This window comes from Pinus tabuliformis, chromosome 2_1, assembly GCF_031772625.1.
Source record: "Pinus tabuliformis cultivar Carrire ecotype Pingquan chromosome 2_1, CPIR1, whole genome shotgun sequence".
In the NCBI taxonomy this organism is placed as follows: Eukaryota; Viridiplantae; Streptophyta; class Pinopsida; order Pinales; family Pinaceae; genus Pinus; species Pinus tabuliformis.
Window position 1 is genome coordinate 283,801,189 of NC_142299.1, and position 15,253 is coordinate 283,816,441.

Consider the following 15,253-nt stretch of genomic DNA (forward strand, 5'->3'; position numbering starts at 1 on the left):
TGTAATCGAACAGGTCCTTTACTGTGAAATTTTAACGAGTCCAGTATAGGAGAAACTCGGCATTTTTCAATTTTAGAGAGTCTGAAAAAACTAAAGAAGACTCCAAGGTTGAACTTTTTCGTAAATTTGTGTCTCCCAAGCCCGAAAAAGTATAAAATAATACTTGAGAGAACCGCTTGATCTTGCGACCAAGGAGTACTTTCATGATTAGTGTCTTTGACCTGAAAAGTAAAAAGCGATCAAGGACATGTCGTTTTATTTCCAATATCGAGTTTGAAATGACAAAAACCCGACAATCTTTTCCTGTTTTTACGGTCAGAAAAGCGCTATAAGGGGACCGTCTTTTAATTCCGTTTTAACGTGTAAAAGAAACGCTCGGCAATCTTTTCATGTTTTAGGAGTCAGAAAAGGGCTTAAAAGATGACTCTGATGTTTTGGTTCGTAAAAAATGACAATTTTCCCTGAAAGTCCTTTTGTCCTGCACAAAAACAACACATTACTCATACCTATTTAAGATAGGCAAAAATACATTGAAAAATATCCTTCCATGGTGAAAAATAAACAAACTTAGCATTCATTTATCCAAAAAAGCTGTAAAAAGACCTTTTACCATGTCATTTTTACCATTTTACTGTTGAGGGAGAGAAAAGGGCTTTTGGCAAGAAACTTCCCGTGGACTTTGTGGAGAATCCGACCGTCAGAATCGAGCGCCGTCTCTTTGAGGTATTTCACAACATCCTCCTCTTTGTTTTCATCCATTTAGAATTTCATTTTAAGCCCTAGTTTGATTTTTTGGGGGCTTTGGGGTTTCAAGATCCGCTTTTCGGGGTACGCAGGTGCCCCATGGGTGACCTGCGTACCCCGACATTTTCGTGTATCGAAAAATGGCAGGAGTATGCAGCCTACCTTTAGAACAGCTGCGTACCGACGCTCTGTTTCTGAATGCGGGGTGCGTACTCCGCGCAAAGCAAATTTAAAACCCCAAATCTCAAAACCAAACCATTAATTTTTGATTTAATGAATTCTAATGGGTTTTTTCTGGTGTGTAGATTGCCCACCATGCTTGATTGGCGCGAAAGAGAACACGAAGATGTCAAATTGGACGCAATAGATCATCAACCTTCCATTGATGCTTTGAAGGCATGCGGTCTCTACAAATACTGAGCCATACCTGGCATGATGGCCCAGGTGCCATTCTTGGAGTGGCTGGTTGAAAGGTGGAACGTCCAGGAACAATGCTTTTACATCGGAGGGCACCAGCTCGAGATAGAGCCCTCAGACATATATTTTCTCACTGGTTTGCCTAATAGGGGCGAGCAACTGTCTCTGTTCGGGACTAGGCCAATCCCTTGCTAGTCTTCGGCCAGAGTGGTGCAATAATCAAAACTAGGAGAAGGGGATAGAAATCAAATACATATCATGTCCTGAACTTATGGTAATTGCCTTTACAGTTATCAGACTCTGTGGCGCGGCCGCTTTGCACATTTCCACCAGGTCCCAAATGCGGATGGCGATTGATTGCTTCCAAGGCACCATTTTCAATTGGTGCGACGCTGTGTTGGCCAATATGAAGGGCCAACTGACTAGGGCAAAGAACGGGCAATTAAAGACCTTTGGGTATGGGCCTTTAGTTGTGAGTTTTGCCCTAGAGAGAGTTCCAATGTTGATCCCTCAGCATCTCACTGTTGCGGTTGGGCCACCTCAGGAGCCAAAGTTGATGCGATGGGTTGCGGTGATGGCCCGACATCTTGATGAGGGAGCGGGAGTTGTCCGATTTCCTGTGGGTTACTTTCACTGGTTGGAGGACCAGGTCTTTGTGATCCAGGATTTTCCTTATGCCGGAGTAGATTTTCGCGGTGATCCGGACATGGTTCTTCCACAAGGAGAACAATGGGACGACAGAGGTACTTCATTTTTCACAAGTTTTTAAATTATCTTTTTTTTATTTTTTATTTTTTTTTTATATATCATCTCAAAACTGACAGTAAAAATTTTCAAAATGCAGATGTGGGTCCACGGCGTCCAGCCAATCTCCGGCCTTTCGAGAGGAGAGAACCAGTTGCACCGGCACTGGTCCCACAGGATGCGGCTGCAGAGACCTTAACTGAGTTGGAGCAGGATCTAGAGCGTATGACGGCGGATATACCAGAGACTACTATAGATGATATTCCTATCAGACTTCAGCACTATGTAGTCGCAGTCCCAGGACCTTTTAGGAGGTTCTTATGTAGGGTAGCCCGTGCAGTGGTGTCGTATAGGGAGCACCACCAGTGATTGGATGGTCACTTTTGTAGACACATGTGACATTTTCGTTTTGTGTACTTATCATTTTTGCCGATCATAAGGTGTTTTGCAACCTATGATCGAAGACGATGTATTTTTGGCACACTCCTATCTATATATATATCATTATTACCGGCTTATCTTGTTAAACATGTGTGATTAAATGTTAATGTTTTTAAATTTACATGTATGATTATCGCAAATGTCTGTCTAACATTCGAGAAGCAATTGCATTTGCTAATGTATTAAAAGACCTTGGAATATGTTGATATTCGATGTAATCAAATTCACGTTCCAAAAGACGCACTCTCAAAAATAACCTTAATAACACTGGATTTCTAATGGCATAAACTCTATTAAGATGTAATACAACGAGTTCAGAATCTAACCTCACTATCAAACTCCGAATCCCAAATGAAATGGATTCAGATAATAACTCAATCACTGCACTGTATTCTGCAATGTTGTTTGTTGTTTGACCGAGGCTCACCCCATGCATAGAAACTAACTCGTCAGAGGGCGAATAGATAACCCAAGTTGCGGAAGAGATATTCCGTGTACTACGACAAGCACCATCAGCAAATCCAATATACGTTTGGAGAGGCATCGACATCTGCAAACATCAAGGGTAAAACCAAGATAAGCAAAATAACGACGAAAAACACACTTTCTAAGCTAAGCACACTGTCTATTCTAACAAACGCACTAGCTAGAAAGAAAAATTAACCTAAGTAACCTAACTAAAATCTTCACACCCATCATTTAAGCATAGTACCTCTTTAGGTAAAGTCAATTTCTGGGTTTACCCAAAGAGTCCCCGTCAAAGTCAACCAGCTCATAGGCCCCTTTTGCTAGCTTCCGCTTAACAATGTAGGGCCCATACCACATAGGAACGAATTTTCCAGCACCTAATTTATCGTTAGCTTGATCATACAATAGCACTAGGTCTCCTTCCGAAAAATTTCGAGGGGTCACATTTCGATCATACTGAGCTTTCATTCGTTTTGCATGAGTCTCGATTGCCAGTGCAGCATCGCGTCGAGTCTCATCTAATTGAGCTAAGTATAATAAACGTCTCTCCTCTTCGGAAGTAGCTGGAAGTAATTTGACAACCATTTGAAGTGATGGGATTTCACATTCAATGGGCAGCACGACTTCCAAACCATAAACTAGTTGGAAAGGAGTGAACCCTGTTGATGTTTTCACTGAAGTTCGATATGCCCAAAGCGCGGAAAATAACATGTTGTGCCAATTCGACCGATGAATCCCAATGATTCGTCGGATCATGATAACCAAAACTTTGTTGATGGACTCAACCAGACCGTTGGCTTGTGGATAATAAGGGGTTGAGCTATCGTGACGCAAACTAAGCTGGCCTGTAAGTTCTGCCATCATGATGTTTCGAAGATGGCGCCCATGGTCAGTGATTATCGCTTATGGGACACCAAACCTAGCAATAGTTTGATTGAATACGAAAATCGTAGCTGTCTTGCCGTCTGCCTCGAATGTAGGCATCGCCTCGGCCCACTTAGTAAAATAATCAACCGCAAGGATGATATACGCATGCCCCCCGTCCGAGTGAGGGTTACATGTAATAAATTCGATACCCCATTTGGAAAAAGGACCAATTATAGGGTGGAGAGGAGCTGGTGGTGCGCGCATCTTGCGATCAAACACTTGACAGTTGTGGCATTTTTGGACTGCAATGATACAATCTTTAAACATGGACGGCCAGAAGTAGCCAGCACGCAACACCTTCTGGGTTGTGGCATACCCAGACATATGACCGCACACGCCCCAGAGTGACAGTCATTCAAAACCCTTTCTGCCTCTTCGTGAGTTAAGCAACGTCGGAAAACTAAGTCTTCCCCACGGCGATAAAGAGTATCTCCAATAATTTTGTACTGTTGGGACTGGAATCGAATTTTCCGACGTTCCGACTTTGAAGCTTCGGGCCGAAAGGATTGGGTTTGGAGATAGACGATTATATCCCCATACCACGGATCTAAAGTGCTGATGAGAAACAAAGATTTGTCCGCAATGGGTTCCTCTGCCACAGTTTCCGTGTTAGCACGCGGGAAGTCAAACATCAACTCTGCAAAGACTAAAGGTTTCTTAGACTTAGATTTTTCAAACTCTAAGTCGAACTCTTGCAGGATAACGATCCATTTAGAGTACTTTCCCCTAGCAATTGTTTAGTCAAAATGTAGATCACAGGGTTGCAATCCGAAATGACTGTAGTTTTACGGATAAGAATGTAATGACGAAAACGTTGGACAGCCTGAACAGCTGCCAGGGCCAATTTCTCCACATGCGAATATTTTAGCTCAGTGGGATTTAACGTCCTACTAATATAATATATCACATGTTCCATGGCGAATTCGTCTTCCTGAACTAACACCATCCCAATAGTGGAATGAGAGGCAGCGAGGTACAAAAAGTAGTCTTGGTTGTAGTTGGGAGGATGCAACAACGGTGCATGGGTCAACGCGTGTTTAAGTGCATCAAAAGATTGCTGAGCTATCTCATCCCAAGAGAATTGAGCGTTCTGTTTCAACAACCGTGTAAAACCTTTTGTAACCTTGGCGTAGTTAGGAATGAATCGGCGTAGAAAGTTTGCTTTCCCCTGCAAACTTTGGAGTTGGCGAAGACTCGAAGGAGGAGGCAACTTCGACCTTCGAGGGATCGACGCGAATGCCGGCTTTTGAAACTAGAAATCCCAGCAATCGTCCCACTTCTATACAGAAGACACATTTGTGTGGGTTCAAACGTATACGATAATGCCTACACCTCATGAAAATTGCTCGTAAATGGACAAGGTGATCAGCTCGATGTAATGAATGAGCAGGCAAATCATCGAGGTACGGTTGCACAATGTGCTTGATGTCATGAAACGCATAAGACATTGCCCTTTGAAAAGTGGCTTCGACATTCTTAAGCCCAAAAGGTAATTTGCAATAAGCAAATGTCCCCCAAGGACAAATGAAAGCCGTTTTTGGTTGATCGGCAGGTAGAATATTGATTTGATTGTAACCGGAAAAACTGTCCATAAAGGAAAATATTTCAATGCCGACACAATCATCAATTATTTGATCGATATAGGGTGTGGGATAGTTGTCTTTTGGACAAGCACGATTAATATCCCTATAGTCGATGCATATTCTTATTGTTCCCTGTTTCTTGTTAACCGGAACAATATTCGATACCCAATCCGTTAACGGGATCGAATAAATGAAACCTGCTTTCAACAGCTTCTCAACTTCTGCTTTAATTTCAGCCGCTTTCCGAGGGTGTATCTGACGCAGACGTTGCCGAACGGGTTTAGCGTCCGGGTAAGTCTTGATCTCATGAACAACAATTGTGGGATCAATTCCTGGCATTTCCTCATAGGACCAGGCAAAAACGTTGCAGAATTCTTGAAATAGGGCCTTGTATGTTTGAATCTCGTCATCTGTACACGAGGCACCTATATGAATGTTCTCAACAATTCCAGTTTTGACTTAAATGTCAATGGCAATAGTTTGGGAAATGTTTCCCAAATTCAACTCTGAATCAGGATGTTTCATGGGATTCTGAGCGTCCTTGACATATTCAGCCGTAAATATTGATGAAAAATCATTTTCAAAGTCATCACCCTCAGGTAAATACGAAGATCTATGATGGAGATCTTCCCATGGTAGATCGTCTACACTTAGGATTTCGCGAAGTTGCTCATCAGATGACACGACTTCGGGAAACGCTATCCGTTCTGAGGTTGATGTGAAAAGTGATTCCTCACGGACCACATTCATTTGGTCGATTTGGGTTGAACACGCGTCGGTAAAAGACTGCACGACCTCATAAGTAATTTCATATGGACTTAAAGGCATAGCATCACTGAATGAGTCTATCTCAGATTCAGATGGGACAATCCAAGGATCATCGTAAATAATAGTATCTGATGTAATCATATGAATGAATGTGAATGAAGGGTCTGCGTTGATTGGAGGAAAAGGAAAAGTTCCCAGTAAACCGGAATCTTTAACTAATCCTACGCCAACATCCTTATAAGGGATAGTCGTTTTACCGACATGCGGGATACTCTCTGAAGAGGCTGGGTCGGATGAAAAGAAAGCCAGCTGGTCTATTGTCACAATCTTGCCATTATGTGGAAATTTTATTACTCTGAAGACCGATGAGACGATCGCTGTCATAGCGTAAGACCAACTTCGACCCAAGAGAAGGTTGTAGTCTAGAGGGGCATCAACCACCTCCACATCCAGACTAACGGTTTTTCCTTCAACCCCTATAGGCAAATCCTGTAGAATGCCAAACGGATGGAACCCACAGCCATCAAAGGCCTTAAGAATTTTCGAGGATTGGTTCAGCGAAGGAGAACCAAGCGATCTCCAACACTGAATCGACATAATACACGTGGAAGCTCCATCATCAATTACAGTCCGATGAATAGGCCTGTTTTTTACTATCACTGGGATCTGGAAAGCCATCTGATGAGGTAAACGCGGTGTACTATTTTCTAGATCAAAGATTATCAGGTTCGGGTCCTGAACATCAACAGCTCCTATAGCCGACAAAATTAATTTTCGTTGTGCTGGGCATGATTGCAGCACTTCTAAAGCCGACATTGCTGAGGCTGAAACAGCTAAATCCTCAACAATGTTGTAATTCTGGGCCGCTCTCGCATGTGGACTGAAAGCAGACCTTCGAAGTAACCCTTGGCGGGCGGTTTGATTACTAAGTCAGGGTTAGGTTTCTCGATCTGTAGTGGATCGGAACCAGGAGCTAAGGTTGATGGATTTGATTGAGAAGATTCTGCTTCTTTCGATCCATCAACAGGACTTTTAATACCATAATCATGTGATCGAGTCGCAATCCGTACATGAGACATCATCAATATGGGTTCTTCACTAGCACTCGAGGAAGAACCTATCATCTTACTCTCCTGCTTTGGAAATGGATCTTTCAAAACAGCAGGAGTTGGGGAACCCTTGACGATTTTCACAACCTCGGCCCGATGAGGGCAATCTCTTGTAAAATGATCCTCTTCACAAATAAGACAAGGATATCGAGGTTTGCGCTTTTTGTCATTGGTTTCCGACTTTTCTTTTCTCTCCTTTGGAGCCTTGTCTGCTTTATCCTTCTTCTTGCCTTTATTTTTCCCACCGTTTTTTTATTTGGCCGTAGATGACTCTACAGCATGAATATTAGCAGAAATTTTAGGAGAAGATTCTCCTGTCGGGGAGTCTGGTAAGGTTATAATGGGCGAAGAATTAATTGAAGACTTCTTCTTGCTTTTAGTATTTACTGTACCAATCATACCATCAGCAGCATGAGATCCCGAAGGAGCAGCAGCGATTTGATTCGACTTTGGAAGATCTGGGATCTTTTCGTGTAACGTACCCGACTGAGTATAAACTAAGTCAAGGTACTGCGCTTGAGCAATGACTTGCTCTTCAGTAACTACTCCAGCCTTAGCTACGTCTTCAGTAATCTTCGGTAATAATGATTTAACAAACCATTCAGCTAAGATTTGGTCCGGGATAAAAACTTTCACTAAACGCCTTCGACGTCTCCATTCATGAATATGGTCGGAAATATAAGTGGACGTCGATTGTTTTAATGAAGTTAATAACTCGGTGCCATTATCATATCTGAACGGTAACTGAAAATGTGTTAAGAACGAGGTAGCTAACTGACTAAAGTTATAAAAAGAGGCCCGTGGTAACTCAATGTACCACTTGGCCGCGAGACCAATGAGGGTACGCTGAAAAAGACGTAAACGGATCGAATCATCCGAGATGGAATTTGAAGCACACCAGAGGTGGTAAGTCATCGTGTGATTTGATGGATCCTCTCCCAACTTACCTTAGAACTTGGGTATGTCACTGGGCAACTTATTTGGCATTGGCGGCCAGAACAGAAGATAATTTATTGGATCATTCGTTAGGCGCGTCAAGTCTGGTAAATCCAAAGTTGCGATAAACGGCAATTGCCGATTAGGATCCCTAAAACTCTGGGTCACAAGACCAGTCCCAGGAGGAGGATATCCAAGATAACTTGGAACAGGAATCGCATTCGGGATATTGTATCCTCTCAGAAAACCAGGATTAACCGGACCGTACTGGGGTTGCTGTGGTTGTTGATAAGTGTACCCAGGATACGGTTGATACTGGTAAACTGGTTGTTGGACAGCAGGCCCGTATTGGTACTGTCCCTGGTACGGTTGATAAACAAATTGTGGTTGAGAAGTAACAACCGTACTTAAACCTGGCTGCCCTACAGGCATCTGAACCGTAGTTTGAATCGTGGATCCAGACAATGGTAAAGATGTCTGCGGAGTAGTGGCAGAGATAGTAGAAACCGGAGTTGTCGATACTCCAGAAGTAGGTGTGGTGGAAGGAACAGATGTTGCGGTAGTTACAGCAGTCGTTTGAGACGGAGTACTAGGTGCAATTGGCGACTGAGTAACTACCGAAGGTACAGAAGTTTGAACATTAGACTAGATGGGTTGCTGGGGTGGACCAGAAACCACAGGTTGTCCAGCTTGAGATGACAACTGTACGCTTGGCTACAACACTTGTTGAACTTGCGATGGATCCCACACTATTTTCATTCCGGGGTATTGACCCATGAAAGGTTGAGGATATTGAGATCCATAACCGGATTAAGGGTAGGATTGATAATTGAGAGGTACATTTCCCATACCTTGAACATAAGATTGACCTTGAGGTGGTTGATAACCTTGACTCGAGTACTGACCTTGGGGTAGATACCCTTGAGGTAAGTACTGATATTGGGGTTGACCTTGAGGCATATATTGATACTGAGGTTGACCCTGGGGTACATATTGAGGCTGGGGTTGACCCTGAGGAATGTACTGTACCATGGGTACATACTGTCCTTGAGGTTTCCCCCCAAACGCAATTTGTGTACCTTGAGGTTTCCCCCCAGGCGTTAATTGAGGCTGCCCCCCATGTGGTAATTGACCTCCTTGAGGTTGAGAACCGGGAATTGAACCTGACATCATATAAATTTCTCCTACACCCAACGGTTTGTTACCATTTTTTCCAGCTAATGACCCATGTCCAATGGGTTGAGGAGATGCCCCTACATAAGTACCAGAAAGTGACTGATACCCAGCAGGAACAGAAGGACCACCATACAAGAAAGATTCAGGGGGTTGAGTAAACACGGACGACTGACTAGACATATTTACAGGAGTATAAATACCTCCAGGTGGATAAGGAGTACGAGGTGGAGTAAAACGTATCCCTGAGTTGTCTAAGTAATTAGTTAACAAAAGGTACCAAGTAGTACTTCTAGGTGGACTGTAAAAGATAGATTCACGCTCTCTTAGATCAATGGTAGGTTGATCTTTAAGAATAGGGCCGCCTACTTCTTCTTCTGGGGCAAGTTCTTCAATAGCTATCAAACCAGAAGGAAGATTTTCGGTGATGACTCTTTCTACCCTAGGTGAATCAGGAACACTAGAAGTTGGAGTAACAGGTTCAGATATTTCAGGTTCTTCGCCTATATCACTAGTAGATGAAAAACTACCAGCAAGCTCGGAAACTGCAACAGCTTCAGGATTATAACCTGTTTCTAGACTTTGGTAATCTGGATGGACTACCAACGAAGACTCTCCTTCTTCAGGTGAACCTACTCTACTGCCACCAGGAGGAGTTACAAGGACTTTCAAACCTTCGTAATGACTCGGGACGTCTTGAGGAGGCTCACCCCGAAGTCTACGGGACTTCCTCAACAAATCGGCCACGGTAACAATCTCAGGAGACTGGCCCCGAAGTCTACGGGACTGTCTCGGTAATTCCGCCACAGTTAAAAACTTTTAACTACTGCACACGCAAACAAAGTAAAATCTCAAAGCAAACCACCTAAAGTCTCTAAAGAACCAAAGAAATTTGAATCACACGCCTAAAGAATCTAAGGCGTCAAACCATGCACAAACAGTAGCTTTCCAGACCGAAAACACTAGTTGGTGATGAAGCCCAACATCGCCGAATCTAGTACAGAAGTGGTGGGTGGAACAGTTACCCCGACAACCTGCTTAATGAATAGACCGGCACAAGTTCCTCCACTTTAACCGTCTCGAGTGAAGTGAACCCCCCGAAAAATCAAAGTGAGTCTAGCCGACGTCTGCTCCAGGTACAGTGGGATCTTCCCTGCACCGTCACCTCGGGTAGAATCCTAAAGATAATGGTCACTAAGGTTACCAACAGCAACACATATACCTGGGGGAACAGTCTACGACCCGATAGCACGTAAGGGCAGAGTAACAAGCTCAATCCCCTTGCCGGCTCCTTGATAATAATCCAAGGTTTACCGACAAGTGACCCCTGGCTCCTCGAAAATAATCTGAGGTTTACCGTTTGTAATACGTGCGTATCTGGCGTCTTTCCCAATGAAGGAGGATTGATCCCCTCACTGGTTCGGACACGGTCTCGTGCTTCTCCTTTAAGAGGAGCTTTCCCAGAGTACAAATGAAACAGTTGGATTTATCCTACCACAAGATAAGCTACTTGTTTGGTTCTGTTGTCTTGGAGAGTTAATTACTCTCCTACTCCAAGACACTAGCCTGATCTATATTGGTGTTTCAGAGCCCTAGTAAATAAAAAGTTACCAAGTTGATTTTACTTTAAGCGTTAATTTTTATGGCTTTTCTGTAAGACAAAAGGTAGTGGAGATGAAACTGATGGTGTGTAGACTTGACTCAAACCACTAAAAAGATGCACTTAGAATGATTTATACTAATTCTCTTTTTCAATGAATTCCTTAGCTAAGAGAGTTGGAGAATGCAAAATTTTTATAAAGACAACTTTCTTGGCAATGAAAATAAAAGAAACAATCTCTTTATCTTTTCCAAAACATGCAACACATGACCACTAATTATTTTGTGAAAATGCCCTTTTCATTCAAAGACTCAAATGCCACTAAGCAAACTTTTCTTTCAAAGGAGATTTTTTGGATTTTTTCCTACTTAACAAAGCATTTAAAAATCAAAAAGCAAACCTTTACAAATCTATCAAATCAAAGCTACTTAAAAGCAAATCAAAAGAAATTCACCTAATAAGCAAATCTAATGAGGCCAAAACCTACAAAGTATGATCCCAGGATGTTTTACTCAGTCGTGATTTAACTAAGGACTAGTCAATGCAGAATCAAAAACTAGTCAAAAACAAACACAAAATCTTTTGTTCTTTTTTGTAAAATGAAATTCATAGTTCAATCAACAAACTCTTCCGAGATTCGGCAAAGAGACAAAACAAAGGTAGATGTCTCACAAGGGTAGATTCTATGAAAGGTCTGACTCCCAAGAAGACTGCAAATACCAGGGAGATCCAAGGTTTTACGACTTCTAAAGCCAAAATCACTACAGGACCAATGTAAAAATCAAACCCTAAGGCAAAATCTCTATGAATTCCACTAAAACACTTGACACTGACGAAACAAGTTCAGATGAAGATCTCTGGTAGGTAACCAGTGGATCTGGGTGGAAAAAACAAATTAAAAGCAAAATCTAAGAGGCAAAAAGGAGAAAATTGAAATTTTCTCAATTTTGACAGGGTACGCAGGCAACCTGTTTACACAGGTGCGGGTATGCTCTGTGCACACAGTCGCAGTGCGTACAAGTACGCACTGTGCTGAACTCAGAGGCTGCGTACTTCTAGAAAAACTAAGAAAAACTAAAATCTAATTTAACTCTAAGCTAGCCCACCCAAACACACAGTCAGACAACCAAAAACCAGAAAGAAAAAGACTTTTCTCAGATCAAAGTTTCAGACAAAGGAAAAATCATTCACATCAATGGAGTTCCCCAGTATGGTCGCCATTTTGTCATGCGGAAAGAGTCAATTTTGTGGACAAAACCAACCTCCCTAGAAGCTTAAGGTTTTCTAGTGACAAACAAGACAATTAAGAACAATCCTTCTCTAAATATGCATTTACCATATAAGAAAACAAGTGTTTAGATCCTACCTGTAGTCCAACGCTGTTGTAGTAGTCCAGCCTCGTCGATCCGGATGAGCTCCTCCTTCTCTTCGAAACCTGCATTCACTAACAATCAAATGATTAAATAGCACCTAAATATCTCATAAAATAAAACATATTTAACATACAGACCAAGGAGTATATGAAACAAATCATAAATAACAAATTGTTGAGAAGAATGGACTTATTTGTATTAATAGGAAACAAAAGAAACCATTACAACCTGAGCCTTGGCGTTGTGCAAGTTCCTCCCAGGGTCCGGCAAGAGTTTTCCTTTACTTTGATCAAATCACCCACTTCCAAATGAAACAAGAAGGATGGGAATCTCTCCTCACAAGCTTCTACAAGGAAGTCCTAATTCCAGCAGCATCTACCCTTAGGAATGTTTAGCTTTCAACCTCCCCTCTCTCTGGCCCAATGCATGTATTTATAGTGATGTAGAGGAAGTTAATCAGGTCCACCATCAATGGGATAAGCCCCTCTTTGGGTGGGTTAGCTCCCCTCTTGATGGGATAAGTTCCTCTTCCATAGGGATACATGAACCATCTAGAGGCGCTCCATACACGTCAAACAAGCTTCTAAAGTGCTCTAGAAATGACCACAAGTAACTTTTTTGGAGTGAAACTTGCGCCTTTTGACCTTTACAGGAGTACGCACCCATTGCTTTACAGACAGAGCGTACATGTACACAGGTATTGTGAACTTGGGTTGCGTACACGCAGGTAAGGTTGAGAGAAACTGCGTACCCAGAGATAATTGACTTTAAATGACTTTTCTCTCTTTCTTGGAGTTTGACATGGAAAGCAGAGGCATGAGACTTGCCAAGGAGGATAGTATGACAGTTGATGGAGCCATACTAACTGTAAATAGTCATGGTGACATTTTTTAGTGTAACACAGGGCCTTGTGATGAAGAGGCAGGAGATGCCTGTGTATTCAATATCCTTAGACTTAGTTCATTGTGTTTTTCAACACACAGTCTCTTGTTCTCCTTGATTGTTTTTCTCAATTCCTTAATTGCCTGATGGACTGCAGGCAAAGTCTTTGGCAGATCTTCTCCAAAATCTTCATTTCTAAACTGTTTGGTTAAGGCCTCTACTGAGAAAAGAGTAGCAGGAGGTACATACCCTTTATTTGGAGAATTATTCAGATTATAAGGTGATTTCTTCAAATGTTATGTTAGCAAATATCTGTACATATCTTTCATCTGTGGATCAGTATCAGCCATCATTTGTGCAAAAATATTTTTGCTGGTCTCATCATAATCAGTCTTCATCATTCTGACTGCATTACATGTACAAACATCAGGATCATCACAGTCACAATATTTACATTCTGTACAGTGTGGGTCATTACAAAATTCTTCATCAGATGACTCTTCTGAGTCAACAAAGTTAAAATCATTTTTAGACCCAGAATCGGAAGATACAAGCTCATCACAGCTGTTAGGAAGATCAAAAGAATTTATCTTTCCTTTTTTATTTCTATACTGAACTTTCTTCTTAGATGAATCCTTCTTTTTGTTTGGACAGTTTGGAGCTGTGTGGCCTTTTTTGTTACAATTGTAACAAATTATTTCTCTGTCTTTGGAAAACATTTTTGTATGCTTATAAGGTTTTGCTTTGTGATGTTTTCCTTTTGGTTTTTCTTGGGAAATCTGGTAATTCTTTTTGAAATGTCTTTTCTTTCTTCTCTTATGCCCCTTAGAATTTCCAACTTTACCAAGGTGCCATTGCTTATAGAGCCGTTGGTAACCATGAGGCTTTTTAGGATTAGTAGCTGCTCTAGCAATCTTCATTTGTGAACATAATTAAACAATGATAGCCTATACAGCCTGTCTGATTATACCAAATTTATAATCACCAACCTTCCCTGGTAATTTATTGACAATAACAGAAGAAACCCATTGGGGAAGGGATGCAACAAAAATTTCCTTCCATTTTGGCTCAAGAATGAGATCTGGAGTCAATGTGTGCAATCTGTGAAGGATATCATTAAAGTATTCATCAAAGTGCTGCATATTATGAAATTTCATGGCCAGCAAAGTAATGGTCGTAATATCATTGGTTATCTGGGGGAAACCAATGAAATTGACAGTAATGGCATAGAGGAGTTTTCCTATCATATTGTTGACAGGCATATGAGTAACAGGGTCTATGTGAGTAGTGCCATTATAATTTAAGACAACAGCTTGTTCCCAATCTGCAAGGAGGTGTGGCTCTTTCAATGTCTCAGCTTTTAGCCAAGAATCTAATGTTCCCTCAAATCCTCCAATTATTCTTCTTGTAGCATTAGTAGGACCTATGTCATATGCAAGATAAGTCCTATACCAAACAAGCATGGAATGTAAAACAGACATGATTTTAGCCTCAGTGCAATTGTCAATATTCCATGAGCAAGTAGAATTTGTAGACCAATCCTTATGACATTCAGATTTCATAAGGTCTCTGCGATCATGAGCAGGGTTCCAAGTAGTCTCCCATCTCGATCTGGAAGATGTAGCATTGACTTGATCTTTATCATCATCAGATTGTTCTTGGTCTGTCACAGAGAAGTTATTGATACAGATTTCAAGATCTTCAATTTGTGGTTCTGATTCTATCTTGTGAAGACTCGTGTCAAATAACGATGCTTCTATCTTATGAATACTTGTATCAAAACTTTCTTCTTCATCTTTAGTGGATGAATATTCAAACATGAAATTAGAGGATTCAGGCTTGCTTGATTCTTCAGTTTCTTTGGATTGTTTTATGGCGGGATGTGGGCTAAAGAAACTGGGATTTGCAAACAAAGAATATGGATGAGAGGAAGTAGGAGGTGGAAAAGTTATAGAAATAGGTGTCCTGATGAGGCTTTCCACAGAAGGAGTAATAGAATATGGAACAGAAGTCTTGGGTTCTGAAAATATAGTTGCAGATTTATAAGCTTCGACCCTAGGCTTCTTTTTCAGGGATTCTATCCCTTGA